Genomic DNA, 20,959 nt, shown 5'->3' on the forward strand with positions numbered 1-20,959 from the left:
TGAGCTACTGCATATTTGTAGCTCTAGTCATAACCCTCCAGAATAGACTGTATCCACCTAAAGAGGGTTTTAATGTCTCCTGGTTGGATTAAACCTTGGAAGACTTACACCAGTGCCACAAGAGTCTTTGCTACTGGAGGAAACAATATATGATAAATGCTCTTTTCTTACCCCGAATAGCAAAAACGCTCCTCAATGGAAAGAACATGGCTGGAGGAATATCAATACCAAATTTCAAACTCTACTATGAAGCCATAGTAATCAAAACAGCTTGGTATTGGCATAAGAACAGACCTCAGGACCAATGGAATAGAATTGAAAACCCAGAAATGAACCTACAGACCTATAGCCATCTAATCTTCGATAAGGGAGCTAAAACAATAGAATGGAAGAAAGACAGCCTCTTCACTAAATGGTGCTGGCAAAATTGGATAACTACTTGTAGAAAACTAAAGCTAGATCCTTATACATCACCCTACACCAGAATCAACTCCAAATGGATCAAAGACCTCAAAGTCAAAGCAGACACTCTGAAAACATTACAAGATGGAATAGGAGAAACCCTAGGTCTCCTTGGCTCAGGCCGTAATTTTCTGAATAGAGACCTGGAAACACAACAAATCAAAGAAAGGTTGGACAAATGGGATTGCATAAAGTTGCAGAGCTTCTGCATGGCAAAGGACATAGCTAGCAAGATCAATAGAAAGCCCACGGATTGGGAGAAGATCTTCACTATCCATACAACAGACAAGGGTCTCATATCTAAAATATACTTGGAACTCAAAAAATTAAATCCCCCAACAACAAATCCTCAAAGAAACAACTGCCCAATAAATAAGTGGGCTAAAGACTTAATGGGAGACTTCTCTGAAGAGGAAATGAGAATGGCCAATAGACACATGAAGAAAGGCTTAACCTCTCTAGCCATAAAAGAAATGCAAATCAAAACAACATTGAGATACTACCTCACCCCAGTTAGAACGGCTATAATCAAGAACTCTAGGAGTTCCAGGAAGATGGCGGAGGAGAAGCTGGAATCTGAACAAGCTCTCGCATAGAAAGCAGTTTTAGAGTTTCAGTGAACAGTCCTAAGCCAGAGAATCACACCAAGTGTGCCATCACAGGACAGAGAGTTAGGCAAGAGAGGGGAAGCCAAGGCAAGGAGACACATCTGAGCGCTTGCCAGCAGCCGCGGTGGCCACGGCAGGGTCGCAGCGGCAGAGTCGCAGCTTTGACCGCACGGCACCCAAACCTGAGCCACAGTGAGTCCGGGACGAAGGAGCCAGACGCAGCGGGCTAGCGGACTCTACTCAACACCAGCAAGAACCGACAAGGAGCGAACATCTTCATCCTGCATTCTGCAGACCAGAGAAGACCCAGGAACCAAGACTCGGCGTGAGTAGAAGCCTGACGTCCTCACTCCTTCTCAGGGAGCAGAGGAGGGAAGGCCACCCCTCCCCCCCCAGCACCGGTGATCTCCATCTTGGGTACCGTCAAAGCTCGGAGGAGCTGCTAAATCCAACTCAGGCTTTGGAATAAAATGAGTCATTTAGCAGGTCACAAGAACTTAACGGCGAAGTGACCTGCCAGACTCAGCTCCATCCAGGGAAAAGTCACCCAGCTCAGGCGCCAGCCATAGGAGTGGCTTTCCCCACTGGGTAACCAGAGCCAGAGGCTGCCCCTCCCTCTAGCAGCCTCCACAATCAATTGAAAAACAGAAACCCTGAGAATGGCTCCAGGGTGGGTGCTGTGAGTTTTTCACAAAATAGACCCAGGGAAAAGCTGCTGTTTGTTGAAAGGCCTCAACTCTACCCAGAACCTAGCCACATCACTGCATCCCCCTCTTTTGTGATTCTCAAAGCAGATCACCCTCCCAGTAAACTAACCTGGGAGGGGGATCTCAAAATCTTGGGTAAAGCAGAGCATTTTTCTGCCTGTTCGAACAAACGGACTTAAGAAACCAATCAAGTCACAGGACCTCAAGCAGACCAGAGACTCCAACAAGAGGCTGGTTACAGACACAAGGGAGATACAGGATTCTTCCCACCCCTCCCAAAAAAATCAAAAAAAAAAATCAAAGAATTTTTTTTGGTACCTTATATATATAAAAAAATTTTTTTTCTTTTCTAAAACTTTTATTAATCTTTAATTTTTGCCATTTTTGAAAAAAAATTGTTTTCCAGTAACTTTTTTTACCCTCTTATAATTTTTATTTTAGGAATACGTGAATGTGTGTTTTCCTTTCTTTCCTTGTCTTCTTTCTCTTTTTCTTTCTTTCTTAATTATCTTTTTGTTTTTTCATTAGCTCTACTGAACTTCTGATATTTTTTCTCCCTTTCTTATCCTTTTCACGTTTTCCTCTCTTTTGTTCTTCTTTATGTGACTTAACTCTTGTCCTACACATCCTCAGATAAACCCGTAGTTAACTAGTAGACCCTAACCCCCATTGTGTACAAACTTAATCCACAAATTTATTACTCAATTCAAAACCTCTGAGACTTAAATTCCTTAATAGCAGTACTACCTCTTTATACCTATATAATATTTTAAGCATTTTTTTTAAGTTTTTCAAATCTCCTCTATGTCCCTCCCCTTCTCTCAATATATTCACATTCCTCTCTAAATAGATTGTAAAAGACAATCTTTTAATCTCCATAATAATATTAATTTTTACGCTTCTATTTTTTTCTGGTCTCTTTTCATTTCCCTTTCCCTTTCTTCTTTTTCTCTCTCTCTCTACTTGCATCCTACCCAACCTATTTCCTGAACTGAGATTAAGACATAATTAACTCTCCTGTGCCCCCCCACACCAATCTATTCCTATTTTTTACCCACATCTCTCACTAACCCTAATAATTTCTGGTTTTCCAAATTCTTCTCTGCAGTTCGAAGCCCATTACCATATAGTTTTTGATGTTGAATAGATGTATCTGTTGAACTAGATTGTATCTGTAGACTATTGACTGTACAAATGCAAACTTTGGTTGATGGTTGCCTTAAGATAGTGTTCTAGGACAAAACTGGTGCTATTTTCATCTCAAATGGGCAGAGTAAGCCGGAAAAACACAAGAAAAATGGCAAATCCAGGTATCTCAATTCGCAAGCTTGATAATCAGGGGACAGAACAGATAATGAATAATCCAGAGGAGAGTTCCCAAATAGCTCTACAAACACTGCTGGCAAACATGATAAATGAAAAGTTTGACAACTTACAAAGGACTCTATGAGCGTGATAGGGAGAGAGAGGGAGGCATCCCAAAAGTGTATACAGGAATATCATAAGCGTAAGGAAGCTACTCAAAAACTGATACAGGACTTGCGTGAGCAACTTGAGAATACTCAAAGAGAACTACAGGAATCCCATGAATGAGAGGAAGCTAATCAAAGAGTAATACAGGAATTGAGAGAGCAGGTAGAGAATACATAAAGATCACTAAAGGCATTCATGGAATCCATTAACAAAGAGCTGAAGGAAGTTAGGGAGACCACAAAGGGAATGCTGAATGGAACCCAACAGAAGGAATGGGAGTCCAAAGAAACCATAACCAATCAACTAAGTGATTTCAGAACAAACACTGAACATCAAATTAAGGAAGTAAAGAAATTCATACAAGACCTAAAACAGAGCTTCAACAAAGAATTTGAAGTCATCAAAGCTGACCAAATGGAAGGAAAAGAGATAAAAAACAAAGTAGAGAGTCTTGACAGCAGGTTAGACCATGCAGAAGATCGAATCTCAGGGATTGAAGACAGCCTAGATATTATAGAGAAAGAACATACAACCATCCAAGACAAGTCCAAGAAATATGATAGATCTATCCAACACCTGGAAGACACCATCAGAAGGCCTAATCTAAGGATAATGGGTGTAGAGGAGCACCTAGAAACAGAAGTTAATGGTCTAGGAAATCTGTTTAACAGGATCCTAGCAGAGAATTTCCCAAACATACAAAAAGATAGGCCTATTCAGATACAAGAAGCTTGTAGAACCCCAAATAGACCAGACCAGATTAGGACATCCCACCGTCACATTATAATCCACACAGGATTAACTCAGACCAAGGAAAAGATCCTTAAAGCTGTCAAAGAGAAAAGGTTAATCACCTATAAAGGGAAACCAATTAGAATCACCTCAGATTTCTCAGCAGAGACAATCAAAGCAAGAAGAGCCTGGAATGATGTATGCCATGCCCTAAAAACAAACAACTATCAACCAAGAATACTGTACCCAGCTAAACTCTCCTTCATAACTGAAGGCCAAATACAAACCTTCCACAGCAAAGAAAAATTGAAACAATACATCTCCACCAATCCAGCCCTACAAAAGATCCTTAAACATGTCCTACACATAGAAAACCAACAAGACCACAATAAAGGCCAAGAACTGCACCCAAACTGAGAATCCAAGAACCATAGGAAGAACCCAGTTTTCGCAGCCCCCAAGAAGGTAGATAACATGGCAGGAACTCCCAAATACCTCTCAGTCCTATCTCTTAACATTAACGGACTGAACTCTCCAATTAAGCGACATAGACTGTCTAGTTGGATTAAAAAACAAGACCCTTCTATCTGCTGCCTGCAGGAGTCACATCAACAATCGGGAGTTGCAATCCTAATATCAGATAAAATAGACTTCAAATTAAAATTCGTGAGAAGAGATAAAGAAGGTCGCTACGTACTAATTAAAGGATCTCTCCTTCAGGAGGATACTACAATTCTAAATATCCATTTGCCAAACAATGGAGCACCCAAATTTATCAAAGAAACACCACTTTCCCTCAAATCCGATATAGACCCAAAGACATTAATTGTTGGGGATTTTAACACACCACTCTCCCCACTAGATAGATCAACTCGGCAAAAACTCAACAGAGAAACCGCAGATCTAAACAGCTGCATAGATCAACTAGACTTAACAGACATCTACCGAACATTTCACCCAGCAGCATCAGAATACACGTTTTTCTCAGCAGCACATGGAACGTTTTCTAAAATAGACCACATTTTAGGCCACAAAGCAAACTTGTCTAAATTCAGAAACATTGAAGTTATACCTTGCATTCTCTCTGACCACAAGGGAATAAAATTAGAACTCAACACCAAAAGCCACCAAAGAAAGTCCGGTATCACATGGAGGCTGAACAACACACTGTTGAATCATGAGTGGGTCATGGAAGAGATTAGAAAGGAAATTCAAATGTTCATGCTATTCAACAAAAATGAACACACAAATTACCAGCTCCTCTGGGACACAGCAAAGGCAGTACTCAGAGGCAAGTTTATAGCTCTGAGCTCCTACATCAACAAATTGGAGAGATCTGAAACTAACAATTTAATGACACATCTAAACCTCCTTGAAAAAGAGCAGCAAGATAAACCTCAATCCAGTAGACAGAAAGAAATAATTAAAATTAAATCAGAATTAAATGAATTAGAATCCAAAAAACTATAGAAAGAATCAACAAAACAAAGAGTTTGGTTCTTCAAAAAACTTAACAAAATTGACAGACCCTTAGCAAACCTTATCAGAAAAAGAAGAGAACACACCCAAATTAATAAACTCAGAGATGAGAATGGAAACATTACCACGGAAACAACCAAGATTCAGAACATTATAAGGGAATACTTCTCAAAACTTTATGCTAATAAGTTTGAGAACTTGACAGAAATGGACCTTTTCCTAGCAAAGATTGACATGCCAAAACTAAACCAAGATGAGTTAAACTATCTTAACAGACCCATATCAAGCACTGAAATAGAAACAGCAATAAGAGACCTCCCAGCTAAGAAAAGTCCAGGACCAGATGGTTTTACAGTGGAATTTTACAAGGCCTTCAAAGCAGAGCTCACACCAATACTCCTCCAACTCTTCACTGAAATTGAAAGTGAAAGCTCACTACCGTACCTAACACATTCTATGAAGCCATCATAACCCTCATCCCAAAACCAGGCAGGGACTCATCAAAGAAAGAGAACTATAGACCCATTTCTTTGATGAACATTGATGCAAAACTTCTCAACAAAATTTTGGCCAACCGACTTCAACAATTCATCCAAAAAATCATACACCACGATCAAACAGGATTCATTTCAGGGATGCAAACCTGGTTCAATATACGCAAATCAATTAATATTATTCATCGCATCAACAGGAGCAAAAATAAGAACCACATGGTTATCTCAATAGACGCAGAAAAAGCATTCGACAAGATCCAACACCCCTTTATGATGAAGGTTTTGGAAAAATTAGGAATCCACGGAACATTCCTCAATACAATAAAGGCTGCATATGACAAACCTACAGCCAGCATTATACTCAATGGTGAAAAACTAAAGCCATTTCCTCTTAACTCAGGAACAAGACAAGGATGCCCACTCTCTCCACTTCTCTTCAATCTAGTATTAGAATGCCTAGCTACAGCAATAAGACAAGATGCAGACATAAAGGGGATCCAAATAGGGAAAGAAGAAATAAAACTCTCCCTCTTTGCAGATGACATGATCTTGTATTTAAAGAATCCCATAGACTCCACTCCCAAATTACTCAAGCTGATTCAAAACTTTGGCAAAGTAGCAGGTTATAAAATTAACCCCCCAAAATCAATGGCTTTTCTGTATGCCAACAATGAGAAAAGTGTGGCTGAAATTAGGAAAGCAACTCCATTTGTAATAGCCCCACAAAAAATAAAATACCTAGGAATTAACTTAACCAAAGAAGTGAAGGACCTCTATGATGAAAACTTTAAAATCTTGAAAAAGGAAATCAACACAAAACTTAAAAAATGGCAAAACTACCATGCTTCTGGTTTGGAAAGATTAACATCGTGACAATGGCAATACTTCCCAAGGCTATCTACAAATTCAATGCAATACCTATCAAAATTCCACCCTCATTCTTCAAGGAAATAGAAGAGGCAATCCAAAAATTCATATGGAACAATAAAAGACCCCGAATAGCAAAAACGCTCCTCAACGGAAAGAACACTGCTGGAGGAATATCAATACCAAATTTCAAACTCTACTATAAAGCCATAGTAATCAAAACAGCTTGGTATTGGCATAAGAACAGACCTCAGGACCAATGGAATAGAATTGAAAACCCAGAAATGAACCTACAGACCTATAGCCATCTAATCTTCTATAAGGGAGCTAAAACAATAGAATGGAAGAAAGACAGCCTCTTCAGTAAATGGTGCTGGCAAAATTGGATAACTACATGTAGAAAACTAAAGCTAGATCCTTATATTTCACCCTGCACCAGAATCAACTCCAAATGGATCAAAGACCTTGAAGTCAAAGCAAACACTCTGAAAACATTACAGGATGGAATAGGAGAAATCCTAGGTCTCCTTGGCTCAGGCCGTAATTTTCTGAATAGAGACCTGGAAACACAACAAATCAAAGAAAGGTTGGACAAATGGGATTGCATAAAGTTGCAGAGCTTCTGCAGGGCAAATGGCATAGCTAGCAAGATCAATAGAAAGCCCACGGATAGGGAGAAGATCTTCACTAGCCATACAACAGACAAGGGCTTCATATCTAAAATATACTTGGAACTCAAAAAATTAAACCCCCAACAACAAATCCTCAAAGAAACAACTGCCCAATAAATAAGTGGGCAAAAGACTTAAAGAGAAATTTCTCTGAAGAAGAAAGAAGGATGGCCAATAGACACATGAAGAAATGTTCAACATCCCTAGCCATAAAAGAAATGCAAATCAAAACAACATTGAGATATCACCTCACTCCAGTTAGAATGGCAAAAATCAAGAACTCTAACAACAACAGATGCTGAAGAGGATGTGGACAGGAAGGAGCCTTACTTCATTGTTGGTGGGAATGTAAACTTGTTCAACCACTTTGGAAAGTAGTATGGAGGTTCCTCAAAAGACTCCACATAGAACTCCCCTATGACCCAGCAATCCCACTTTTGGGCATTTACCCACATGTTTACAAACAAGACCACACTAAAGCTACCAGCACAACTATGTTTATTGCAGCATTATTTACCATAGCTAAGATATGGAACCAACCCAGATGCCCCTCAGTAGATGAATGGATCAAGAAAATGTGGTATATATACACAATGGAATTCTATGCCTCCATCAGAAACAATGACATTGCTCCATTTGTTAGGAAATGGAAAAACTTGGAAAAAATTATATTAAGTGAAATAAGCCAGGCCCAAAGAAACATAGGTCCCATGGTTTCACTTATTTGCAATATCTAGTATATGTATGAGTCAAGCGGAAAAGGTCAGATAATGTGATGTCAGGAAAATGAACCCTTAGATATGTATCGTAATGTTTTTTTCTTTCATGCATGTGTTTCTAACACATTTATAATTTTATTTCTTTGTTGCTTTGCATGTCCCTCCCCTACAGTATAACCCCTGCTTTCACTATATTTGATGTCAGTATAACTTGTGGAGGAGATGGGGAAAAACCAGTTGTTTAAGGATACAGGTGTACCTGTTGCAACAATGAGAAGTACAAGTTGTCATGTCCAAAACGAGCTTTACAATGTTGGTGCGGGGGGGGGGGGCAAGTGGGGGGGAAGGGGGAAAAGGAGAAGGATTGGGATTGGGGGGGAGAGGGAAGGCTGGGAAGGGATGTGAAGGGTAAACAAAGGAGGAGGCTGCAATGCTTGGTAAGAAATGTACGCATTATCCTGCCCATGTAATTGTAACCCCTCTGTACAGTATGCTCACAAATAAAATAAAATTAAACTAAAAAAAAAAAGAACTCTAATAACAACAGATACTGGAGGGGATGTGGACAGAAGGAAACCTTACTGTATTGTTGGTGGGAGTGTAAACTTGTTCAACCACTTTGGAAAGCAGTATGGAGGTTCCTCAAAAGACTTCACATAGAGCTCCCCTATTACCCAGCAATCCCACTTTTGGGCATTTACCCAAATGTTTACAAACAAGACCACACTAAAGCTACCAGCACAACTATGTGTATTGCAGCATTATTTACCATAGCTAAGATATGGAACCAACCCAGATGCCCCTCAGTAGATGAATGGATCAAGAAAATGTGGTATATATACACAATGGAATTCTATGCCTCCATCAGAAAGAATGACATTGCCCCATTTGTTAGGAAATGGAAAGACTTGGAAAAAATTATATTAAGTGAAGTAAGCCAGGCCCAAAGAAACATAGGTCCCATGGTTTCCCTTATTTGCAATATCTAGTATATGTATGAGTCAAGCAGAAAAGGTCAGATAATGTGATGTTAGGAAAATGAACCCTTAGATATGTATTTTAATGTTTTTTTCTTTCATGCATTTGTTCTAACGCATTTATAAGATTATTTTTTTGTTACTTTGTATGTCCCTCCCCCTACTTTCACTATATTTGATGTCGGTATAACTTGTGGAGGAGATGGGGACAAACAAGTCATTTAAGGATACAGGTGGACCTGTTGCAACAATGAGAAGTACAAGTTGTGATGTCGAAAACGAGCTTTACAACGTTGGTGCGGGGGGGGGGGGGGGCGAGGGGGGGGGAGCTTGGTAAGGGATGTGAAGGGTAGACAAAGGAGGAGGCTGCAATGCTTGATAAGAAATTTATGCATTATCCTGCCCATGTAATTGTAACCCCTCTGTACAGTATGTTCACAAAATAAAATAAAATAAAATGAATAAATGCTCTTTTCTTTACATTGTTGCATGATAGCTTCCTTAATGATTCTACCCTTGTATTATTGACTCTAAAAGTACTGAGGGGCACGTGGCCTCATTTCCTCACGGATGTGGTGAAAACCTTATCTGAGGTCTTCAGACTTAAGTTTTCTTGAGTAGCTCCTTTGTGCTGTCATCCTATATGAAAAAAAAAAAGAAGAAAATCCTTTCATGGAGGCAATGAACTAGGATTCTCATGGCTAAGCTGTCAAGGGAAGACTGCTAAGACCATTTCTAATTGTCTTATGGTTATCTGTTCACTTGAAATAATGAAATAAGTTTTAAAACTTATTTACCAATAGTTTAAGTTACACTCTCTTAATGTACATTGAATATTAAATATTGGTATTTTGCATTAAAAATAAACATTTTAATACAGTTATTTAGCTACCAACTGATTCTCCACAGAAAGACAGAAGAGAGAAGGTCATAATTTCCAAGCATCATGCACGATTCATTGAGCTACTCCCCCTATGTACCACGGTACTTTTCTGTGTGTTGAGAAGTGATAGGTGAACCAAGTGTCTCAGAGATGATCAGTTTTCGTGATGATCACATCCACCTGAAGACAGAAATCGTGTGGGATCTGTGGGAATCTCAGCAAAAAAATCATGAATTTTCTGAAGAAAGAGTTCCCTAAAGAGTTGCCATAGAACATATGTCTAGTAAACTGTACTAACCAAAGCCTGCACTTCCTTTGCTGGGTTAAGATTTTCATGACCAACACAATGGTTTTCCATGCTTCCATAGAAATGAATGAAATCTGATTAACATTTTCCTGCAGTTGACATATGCAATGATACCAAGGCCCCAAAGAAGCTTGAGGAGTTTGAGGAGCCACAAGAGGGTAAAAATGAAAACAATTAGATTATATTGGATGCTACCAAAAGTAATGAACAAAGAAATGGAATTTTCTATTTGGATAATTTAACTTGTTGAATAGAAGTACTAATGTATGAGGAAAAGGGGATGAGTAACTTATTTAAAAGGCTTGTAATAGATAAGGTCTATTGGGGGGGTCATGATGCTTGGCCAAAGTAGCAGGGTAGAAGAGAGAAGTGGTTTTGGATTTAGTTTGATGTTAAAATCAACAAGGTCTGCTGATGGTCTAACGGAAATATAAGGCAAAAAAGATAAGGGTCAGGGTAGTTTGCTGGAAAGAGAATGGTGAGCAAAATGTGTATTGGAGTGTGAGGCAGCTGCATGCTAACAAACAAATGAACATGATCTTATGTGATCACAGGTTGAAAAAAAAAAGACTGTGAGTGCTATGTCACCAGACAAGAGATCTTTGCTTTCAATGCCTAGTCAGGGCAGCCTGTCTGAGGAAAGGGTGTTCAAGCTGAAGTCTGAAGAATAAGAAGGGGTCACCATGAAAAAAACATGGGTGAATGCTTCAGACAGAAGCTCTAGCAAATATAATAGCCCTGAGGTCTGAAAAGTAGAAAAGCTAGGATTTAAACTATCGAACTTATGCCTACTTTGTTCAACTCTCACATACTCTGTCACAATATATTTTAGGGTGTGATCTGTAGACCCCAAAGACCTCCAAAGACTCTTTTAGAATTTCTCACAATGTCAAAAAAAGGACGATATTCTTATTTTTCAGGCGAATTCCCTCTAATGAGCACTACATTTTCCAATGACTGTAAGACTTAAAATCGCAACAGATTGAGTACAAACCAAGAATGAGAAGCCAGCTGTCTCCTGTTATTCCAGAAACTAAAGAGATGTAAAAAATATAAACCAATATCACTTTCACACTTATTTTTACTTTTAAAATAATTGTTTCTTATAACACGCCATTTATATCGATTTCAGAATGGGTTGTTGTTGTTTTAAACACATGTACACATTTTTAATTGCTTAGTATTGTTTCCAAATAAAGTAAGCCAGAAAATAAAGATTCTCTGAGCCCTTCATCATTATGAAGGTTGTAACAGCTCTTGAGACTCTAAGTTTAAAAATTGCTCTTCTATTATTAATACTAAAGCGCTCTCAAATTTTGTACTTCTTTGTACATTTTTAACTTGTACTTGATTTCTAGGTCTCAAATCCCCTTTCATACCCAGAATATTCCTTAAAACCCAATACAAAGGATTACTAATATTTACTGTTTCCTAAATTCTAAGCAAGTCATAGGCTTTCAAATATTACAACTAATCCAATCCTCTCAAACCTTTGATGTGGGTAATCCTGTTATACCGAATTTGCAAGGAACAGAGACATTAAAACTTATTCCATACCATACAGCTAGTGATAGGGTTGTGATTTGGGACCAAATAGTAGCCTCACAAAAATCATTTTTTCTTTAAGGTTTTTAAAAAAACTTTTGAATCTTTTATTATTATTATCTTCACGTAGTTGTACAAAGGAGTTGCCATTTCACAAGGCAGTTGGTGAATGTAAAATATGATGGATCGATGTCACTCCTTTCAACATTCTTAACCATCAATGGTAATTTAATATGTGTGTGCATAGAAATAAAGGCTTAGTCTTAATGCTGTATGGACTTCCCATGCAAGGAGTTACAGCACCTTCACCTGGCTGGTTGATCCAGATTAAGTTAAGTAGTAGCCTCAATTATGTGGTAAGAATTGCTAGGGACAGATGAAAGCTGTCTAGGGAGTGCTAAACATCAAGCCATAAAAATCCATCTCTGTCATCAAGTCCCACAGGCAAGCATGAATTAGGACAAGGATGGAAGACAGAGTCCAAAGCCATGTGGACACCTGTCTATCAACTGAGCCAGAACAAGAGCAAAGCTCATGCTTTTGTACCATTCCACGGAAGACATTTGTCATGTTCAAGCTTTAGGGTTCCCTGCTCTTCTGATGTTCAAAGGAGGGCTAGGTGTTAGCCTATGAGGCTGGAAAAAGTACACACATAAACAACTTAAAATTCTAGCTACCAGTTTCAGAGGTTCCAGTCCAGGGTTTCTTGGCTCCATGTACTTGGGTATAACATCATAATAGTGGAAATGTGTACAAAAGGAGGCTGTGCATCTCATGGTAGACAGGAAGCAGCGACACAGATGGCGGCTGGGATAAGATAGAATGCCTAAAGGCATGGCTTCTGCCACCTAGGATGTACTATCTAAGGTTTCCAGAACTGTCAAAATACCACCACCACCTGGGAACCAACCATTCCATACACAATTCATTTGGGAAGAAACTCCATCACAGATCACACAGACTCTTTTTCTGAAGGTCACATAGGAAGCTTTTGCTGAGATTGGAAAATGGCCTGATGTCAAGAGCTCATACCTCCAATTCTAACTATTCATTGAAGATCAAGGTTTGATCTCCATCATACAAGTCCTAGAGATTATTATATGTAATTAATCAACAAAAAGTCAAAAGTGGAAGTGTTACTCATGTTAGAGTGCCAGCCTTAAGCAAAAAAGCCAACAAAGAGCACGAGATCCTAATATCAATACCCAGTATTAGCATCAAAAAAGTAAAACAAAAATTAAACATTGGAAAATGCTTTCTTCTCTCCCCATCAAAATCACTAAGTTGTGAGTTCCCAAATTAAAAAATAGGAAGTACCTACAACTTGTTGGCTAGCTTGTTTTTTCAGTTTTCTTTTTGGTTTGTTTTTTTGCTTTTTGATTTAATTCAAGGAATTACAGAATTAATAGTGTATGTCCTAGGAATCTGAGAAAGTTCAGGGGTAGATTGCCTGGTTTAATTGATCAGGTTAGGGAAAACAACCATATGAGTATATTTGACCATAATGTAATCTATTTGGTGCATTATGAAGTCAGACTTAGTTTGCAGGCTAGAGTTTTCATTAAAATTCAAAATTTTTATATGAAAACCAAATTCCCAAGTGCGTATTTTAAGATCAGGTATGAAGTCCAGAATCAATAAAGAATAAAAGTCAAATTATATTCTATTGAGCATAAATACCATTTATCATAAGAATTTGAAATAGCATGTAGAATTTCTATCTTTAGTAGAATGAGAAACAATTTCCACTTTTTGTATAATACAATTGCCAAAGGAAAGGGAAATGTTTATATGCAAAAACTCATGGGTCCATCTGTGACAGGCAGCATAACCTCCTTCTATCCTCCACCAAGATGAGTTCAGGGTATATATTATGTAATAAAGGGAATGAAAAGAGAAGAAAAGGAGCCAACAAAGCCTGCGTGGTTTATATTGGAGAGGGATAACATGAATAGCTTTGTGAAGAGTTGTCTGTGAAACCTCTTTCATATACCTACTACCTATTCCCATCCTGAAACTACAAAGGCCATCACCTTCTTATCAGGTAGGTGTTTAGCCTCCAAAACACATTGGTGACTATTGTTTGTTTTGAGAATGATGGAAATAAAATTTGTTGGCAATGTGCTTTGTACTCCCTCTTTCTTACTTTCATCCAGTTGGACAGGAGTTTGTCATTTTTTTCTATGGCAGATTCCACTACTGGCCTCATTCATCTTTTTCTTTGTTCCTTCTGCTTTTGACCCATTATGACTGTGTCTACTCTTTTACTTCATTTATAATACTTGAGGAAATCACCTTGTACATACTCTTAGTGCACATACATAGGAATAACTTTATAATATATATCCAAAATATATAGTTGCAGGTTGTGTGAGAATCTCAGCTCCTTATTCTGCATGTTGGGTTTCTTTTTTTCCAATCAATTACCAAGAGAAATGAACTAGAATCCCCCCCCATGGTGATGATGGATTCTAAAATTTCTCTCTGCCATTTTAACGATTTTGGTTTCACAGCTCTAAGTTGAGCGATAATTCTCTTCACAGTTACTGTGAAGTTGTGAATAATATCATGCTTGCCTTTTTTTTATATTGCTTTACAATTATTTTCACTTTTCCTGTGGGATTTCCTCTTCTTTTCTTGACACGTGATTTATTGAAATTATGATAGATTGTCAAAAAATGGATGCAATTATTGCTTTCCCTGTGAAGGAATCCCTTGGTAATATGAACTGCATTTCCTTGAGAGGTAAAAAAGAAACTATGCCCTTTCTAAGCTGAAGCCAACAGTCAACAAACTACAGCCCACAGGCCAAGTCAGAATATCTGTCTAATTTTATAAATAAAGTTTTATTGGAACACAGCCAGATTCATGTATTTACAGATCAGATATAAATGGTTTGGGTTTTGTTGTTGGTGGTGGTGGTGGTTGTGGGGGCCGAACTTGTGGCCTGGGCACTGTCCCTCAGCTCTTCAGCTCAAGGCTAGTGCTCTACCACTTGAGCCACAATGTCATTTCTGGCTTTTTTCTGCTTATGTGGTGCTGAGTAATCCAGCACAGGGCTTCGTGCATGCAAAGCAAGCACTCTACCACTGAGCCACCTTCCCAGCCTTGTTTTGTGTTTTGCTTTTGTTTCTTCCAAAACAGTAATAATGAGTAGCTGTCACCGTATCGCTCCCAAAGGATAGACATTTATAGAAAGTTTGCCAAGCTCTAGTTTAGGTTTCCAGAGGCCATGCAATCTATCCTATTGGAACTTAACCTCTTGTCATGCACACAAGAGTCAGGTGAACTCTTAGAGGGTAAGAGGAGAGGCTAAATCAGAGATGAACTATCCTAAGTAAACAGATCTGGGGCCAGCCGAGGACCAAGAACCTTGGCATCACAGAAACAATTCCATCAAGAATGACTAAATCTAGCCCAGACTAAAAGAATTGCTGTGTTAACTCATGAACTCCTGAGCAATAATAAATTAGTACTATTTTCTGACACTAGATTTAGAGGCAGTAATTTTTAATTTTTTAATTATCTTTAAATAATTGAATTAAGGAGTTGCCATTTAACAAAGCAGTTTATGAATCTAAATACATCTTGATCAGTGCCCACTATCATTTTAATACTCATTCTTTTCAGGAAATCCTATATAGGACATTTGTCTTCTCTCCTTTATTGTTGGTAATCAACTATACTGTGTCTTTGTATATTTCATTTTTATTATTTATACTATTCAGATTTTTTTCTGTTTCCTTAATGAGAAAGCATTATTATTACATATTTGAGTCTTCTTGGACTCCTTCCATACTGACCTTTTCCTACTGTCTTCTTTCATAACTCCGTCTATACATATGCCAACTTTCTCATTTTCTCCCTAAGAAGTACATTGAATATGTTTCCCTGCTTTTTGATTCATATTAAATAAACTACATAGTAAAATACATTTATATTAAATCTACTTTAACCTGTTAAAATTTTGAATTGTTGCAGCCATCATTCCATAAAAAATTCTATCTTTTTAAAAATGTTTTTTATTGTGAAAATACTGTACAGAGGGGTTACAGTTACATAAGCAAGGTAATTAGTACATTTCTTATCAAACATTGTTGCCTCCTCCTCTGTTTTTCCCCTCCCACCCTTCCCTCCCACCTCCTCAACTACACCCCCCCTCCCCACCCCCGCCCCCCACCTAAATTGTAAAGTTCGCTTTTTGACATAGCATCTTATACATCTCATTGTTGCAATGGGTCAACTTGTATCCCTATTTAAACAATTTTTCCCTTCCCCTCCCCAAATTATACCAACATCAAATACAGTGACAACTCAGTGGTTTCTAGAACATGCACAACCTTGTGTACCTGTCACATCTATCAAATGTCAGTAGGCCCAATGTTTGTGTGGGGGATCTCTGAGAGTCTTGTCATAGAACAAAAATGTGCACGTTAATTAAGTACAGACAGCATGGGTTCATTTACCCAGAACACATGTTGATGATGACTATGATGTCACATTATTATTTTAGGTGAATGTATTTTTGGTCTTTATAATTCTACTAGTCACCAGATAATGGGATTGCAAGAGTTGTTGTACCTATGTGATATTTTTATTAAAATCAAATTCAATGCAAAAAAGTTGAAAAAACTAGCATTTGCATCATGTTTGGATCATTGTAATAGCTGAATTTTTCAAGACTATAAATTTCTTGTCAGGATTGAGAACAAAATCTCCTTTCTGGGACTTCACCTTGTAGTGAAATGATTGTTCTATCTGTGTGAGTCTTTGTAGGAAATTATCCAATCTAATTATAGAACCTGGACTCAGCAGTCTGGCCCTCCAAAGCTATGGCTTCTCAGCAATAGCTTCTTCTACTCCACTCAGTGTCATAGGTAAGTAAGGCTCCATTGGAATGACTGCAAAATAATTTACCCATTCTTATTTTATTTTATATTGTTGTGCCAGTGCTGGTGCTTACACTCAGGACTTGGACACTGTTGCTTAGCTGTTTTGCCCAAGGCTGGAGCTATACTACTTGATTCACAGCTCCACTTTTGGCTTTTTTGCTTTTTAATTAAAGATAAGAGTGTCCCCCAGGCTTTCTTGTGTATCTGGCTTCCAACTGTGACAGTCAGATCCCAGCTTTCTGAGTATCTGAGGTTACAGCTATGTTATCATCACTGGCCTATTTCCATTTTATATTTCATAGATCTCCCCCAAATTTATTCAATCATTTATAAGAACAATTAGTCAGCAGGTTAGAGAACTGTTCCACTTTTAGAACATTCATATAAATGGATCTAATGCAATAAAATATGTGAAATAGCTGTTAAAAGAGGAAAAAGCACCATAAAAACAAAAAAACTTATTTTTATTAAGAAATTGATAGCATTTAATGGCACAGTAATCACTTTGTTTACTTTTCTTCCTTTGGGCAAATACAAAAGCTAAGAAGGTGCTATTATGAAGACTTTTCTATAATCATTTTGATATTTCTGACTAATACATTTTCTTTTATACATGGAGAACTTATAAACTATAGTGACATTTAGAGAAATAAGACTGTTTCATTTTTAATTCAAGATAATAGCAAGTTCATATGCTATTGAAAAGGCAGAGGTGGAGCTACAGCTTGTCATCAGAACTCAGAAAAAGAAAAAATTCTTAATTCAAAGAATGAAAACATGAACCATATTTGACAAGCCACAAGCATCTGTTTATCCATGTGAGTTGCACTCCATCCTTCTTGGGTGTAGTATGGAGAAATTCCCAATTGCCTGCATCAGCCTCTACAGAAGTCTTAATGAAAGCACTTTACCATGGCAAACCTCTTTAGGCTTAAGCTCAGTGGTAGAGAAGGGACTAACACAGTTGTCTCTAATAGGATGATGAATGAGTGCTAAGAACCATTTTCTAAACACCCTTTCCTTCCTTGATGGATGTTTCCATTATCATCTCATCACTCAGGGCTTTAAGTTGCAAAACCTCTCTTCTGGAGAGTTTCCATTGCATGCTCTCAGCACCCAGAATATTTATGGTATCCTCAAATTCCAACAGCCTTTCTGTCATTCTGCTTTCTGCTCTGGTGTTCTGTGGCAAATGATGTCCTAGTGCCTTGATCCAAAGCTTTCACTGTGTTGACATTTTTAAAAATAGGAGATGCATCTAAGCTGTAAAGACAACATTTATTTCCACCTAAGCAGACAAAATATAGCTAAAACTCAGTATCCATGTAAATAAACTTTTTCCTTTTTAAATGTTCAGCTAAATTTCGTGGACTTTTGTGCTATCAATACCTTTATCAATAATCCCTCCTGATTGAATCATAAACTTCAGATGAGGCTGGAGAGTTTGGACTGTGCTAATCATCCTGTATTACTCCTTTTATGAACCTTCAGCATGTTGGGTTTCTGTGATGAATAAGAGAGAAGCTGCCAAGGCCAATGGACAAAGACACCAAATTCTGAAAGGGATGGAGCTAGTAAGTAATCACTTAAGGGTGATGTAGAGAATTTAAAGGTGATAGACCAACTGAACTAATTTTTTTCTCTCTCAGATTTTCTCTAAGATTTTTCTTTTTTCTTTCTCCTCTTTCTCCCTTCCTTTTTAAATCTCTTTTCCTTTCTTTCTTCTCCTTTTTCCCTCCCTCTTTCCTTCCCCCCTCCCTCTTCTCCCCTCCCTCTCCTCTCCTGCCCCTCTCCTCTCCCCCCTCTCCTCTCCCTTTCTCCTCCTCTCTTTGCTTAAGCAACTGGAAAGTAGTTAGTAGATGGCACAGGGACAAACTCCTATGTTAGTTATTGTGACAAAATACCTGAATCAACTTAAAGAAGGAAATTCTGATTTTGCCTCACAATTTCAGGTTTCAGCCCATGGTCACTTAGCCCTGCTTGTTTGGCTCCATGGCAGCACTGTGCCATGACACAATGTCATGGCCCTCCTAAAAGAATGGCCTGGAGTCCCACAATCCCCCTCAAGGGCCTTCCTCCAATAAGATGGCTTCCTTTCACTAGTCCTCACCTTCTGAAAGTCCAACCCCTCCCAGTCACACCGTAGGCTTGAAACATAGCAGATGGAAACTATTGCAATTCTCTATTGCAATTTGAGGAATCCTAGAACCAACTTCTGGCAGAATGTTTTGGAGAACAATCTTCTTTCCATCAATAGTGTCTACACCGTACCTGGTCTGGAGAAAGCAGTTAGGTGGGAGAGTAATGAATACATGTGGGAAAGGATTAAGGATAGCTCTCTCATAAATTTTCTTGGTACCTTGAAACTGCAAAGAAGAAGCCCAAGATTTTGTGCCTATAAATAAATTGTGAACATTTACTGATTGTGAGTCACCACCTCCTAAAAAATTCCTTAAAAGAAGAAAGGAAATGCATAAGGACAAGAATGTGATGTTTCATTCATCACACTGTCAACAGACACTGTGTGTAAGGGTTCCTACCCGCTTGTTCCTTCAGTTTATCCCTGGGCTGTATATCATTCTTCATCCAATTGTCATCCTTTGAAAGAGTAGAAGAGAGCAGAAACTTGTGTGGTCAATATTTCAATCTTTCTAACTTGGAAAGCAACTAGAGTGGACCGTGCTTGCTTAGAATCAAGGTATGGAATACAAAGTGAGGATACATTGATCACAAAGGTGAGGTCTACTGGAGTTATTTGGAAGTAGCAACTGTAAAGTTTATAATGTTAAGGTTGATGTTCCTTTCCAGCTGCCAATGGCTTATGCCTACAGTCCTAGCTAGCCAGGAGGCTGAGATCTGAAGGCTGTAATTCAAAGCCAGCCCAAGCATGAAAGTCCATGAGTCTTCTAACTTCAATTAACAACCAAAAAGGCAGAAGTAGAACTGTGGTTCTAGTGGTATAACACTAGTCTTGAACAAAAAATGCTTAGTAACAGTACCCAGGTCCTGATTTCAAGTCTCAGGACTGGCGTACACGTGCGCACGCGCGTGCGCGCGCGCACACACACACACACACACACACACACACACACACACACAAAATGATGTTCCTTTAGTTTCTATTATAGTGGGTTACCAAAATGAAGTAAAACAGTTACTTCTTTTAAGAAAAATGTGTGTGCGTTAACTATTGGAAGAGATAGCCTGAGTATTATAAAAATACTTGTTTGGGTTTTTTTTTTTTTTTTGAGGATTTCATAGACTCAGGAAAAAGCTTCACTTAGAGCTGAAAAGAACAAATTTGGGACCGTTTGTCAGTGAAAAAGTTATATTGTCAATTTTCAAGAGTAGATTTCTCAAAAAGCAAATCCAATGAATTATAGGACAATTTTAATCCAAAGTAAGCCAGAATCCCAGCAAAAGTAAAAAGCACCTGATTTTGAAATGGAGAAGAAATAATGAACTAACAGTTGACAATGGAAGCTTGAATTGCCCAATGCTACAACTTTTATTTGTTACTTTGGTAGCATGATTCTGCAGACCAGTCTATAGGCTTCATTAACAACTAAAGAAAAGCACGAGGTAGGTGTCCTATGAACCCAGACAAGTAAAGAACATTTGCTGAGGGACATCTCTTGTTGCAAGAGTGAAAATCCTAGCTCCTCAGAAAGCTGGGATGAGAGGATTGCACTTTGATTCCAACTCAAGAAGCACGAGTCCTTCACATGCTTGCTGGTCCAATTTTCCAGCAAAAAGCCAGAATTGCAGGCATGGTTTGAGTGGTAGAGTGCCATCTATGAGTGTACAACGCTGCATAAGAACATGTATCCCTGAGTTCAAGTCATGGTGTCAGGGAAGGAAGGAAGAAAAGAAGAAAGAGAGGGAGGAAATGAGAGGAGAGGGAAAGGAAAGAAGAAATGGAAAGAAAAGGAAAGAAGAAATAAAACAATCAGAGGAAAGAAAATAATGAGGGCAAAGAAAATGCCTGAATGCACACTTCTCAAGGTCACATTCCAATGCATATCATCATTTCACTTCTGCACCAGGAAATGGCTTCAAATGTGTTTTCAGTACACTATGAGTTGTGGAACAATAATTTCTTAAAAATAGTTTCAACTCTAGATTTAATAACCAGAAACCTTA

This window comes from Dipodomys spectabilis, unplaced genomic scaffold (genome assembly GCF_019054845.1).
Source record: "Dipodomys spectabilis isolate Male_0828 unplaced genomic scaffold, ASM1905484v1 ptg000017l, whole genome shotgun sequence".
NCBI lineage: Eukaryota > Metazoa > Chordata > Mammalia > Rodentia > Heteromyidae > Dipodomys > Dipodomys spectabilis.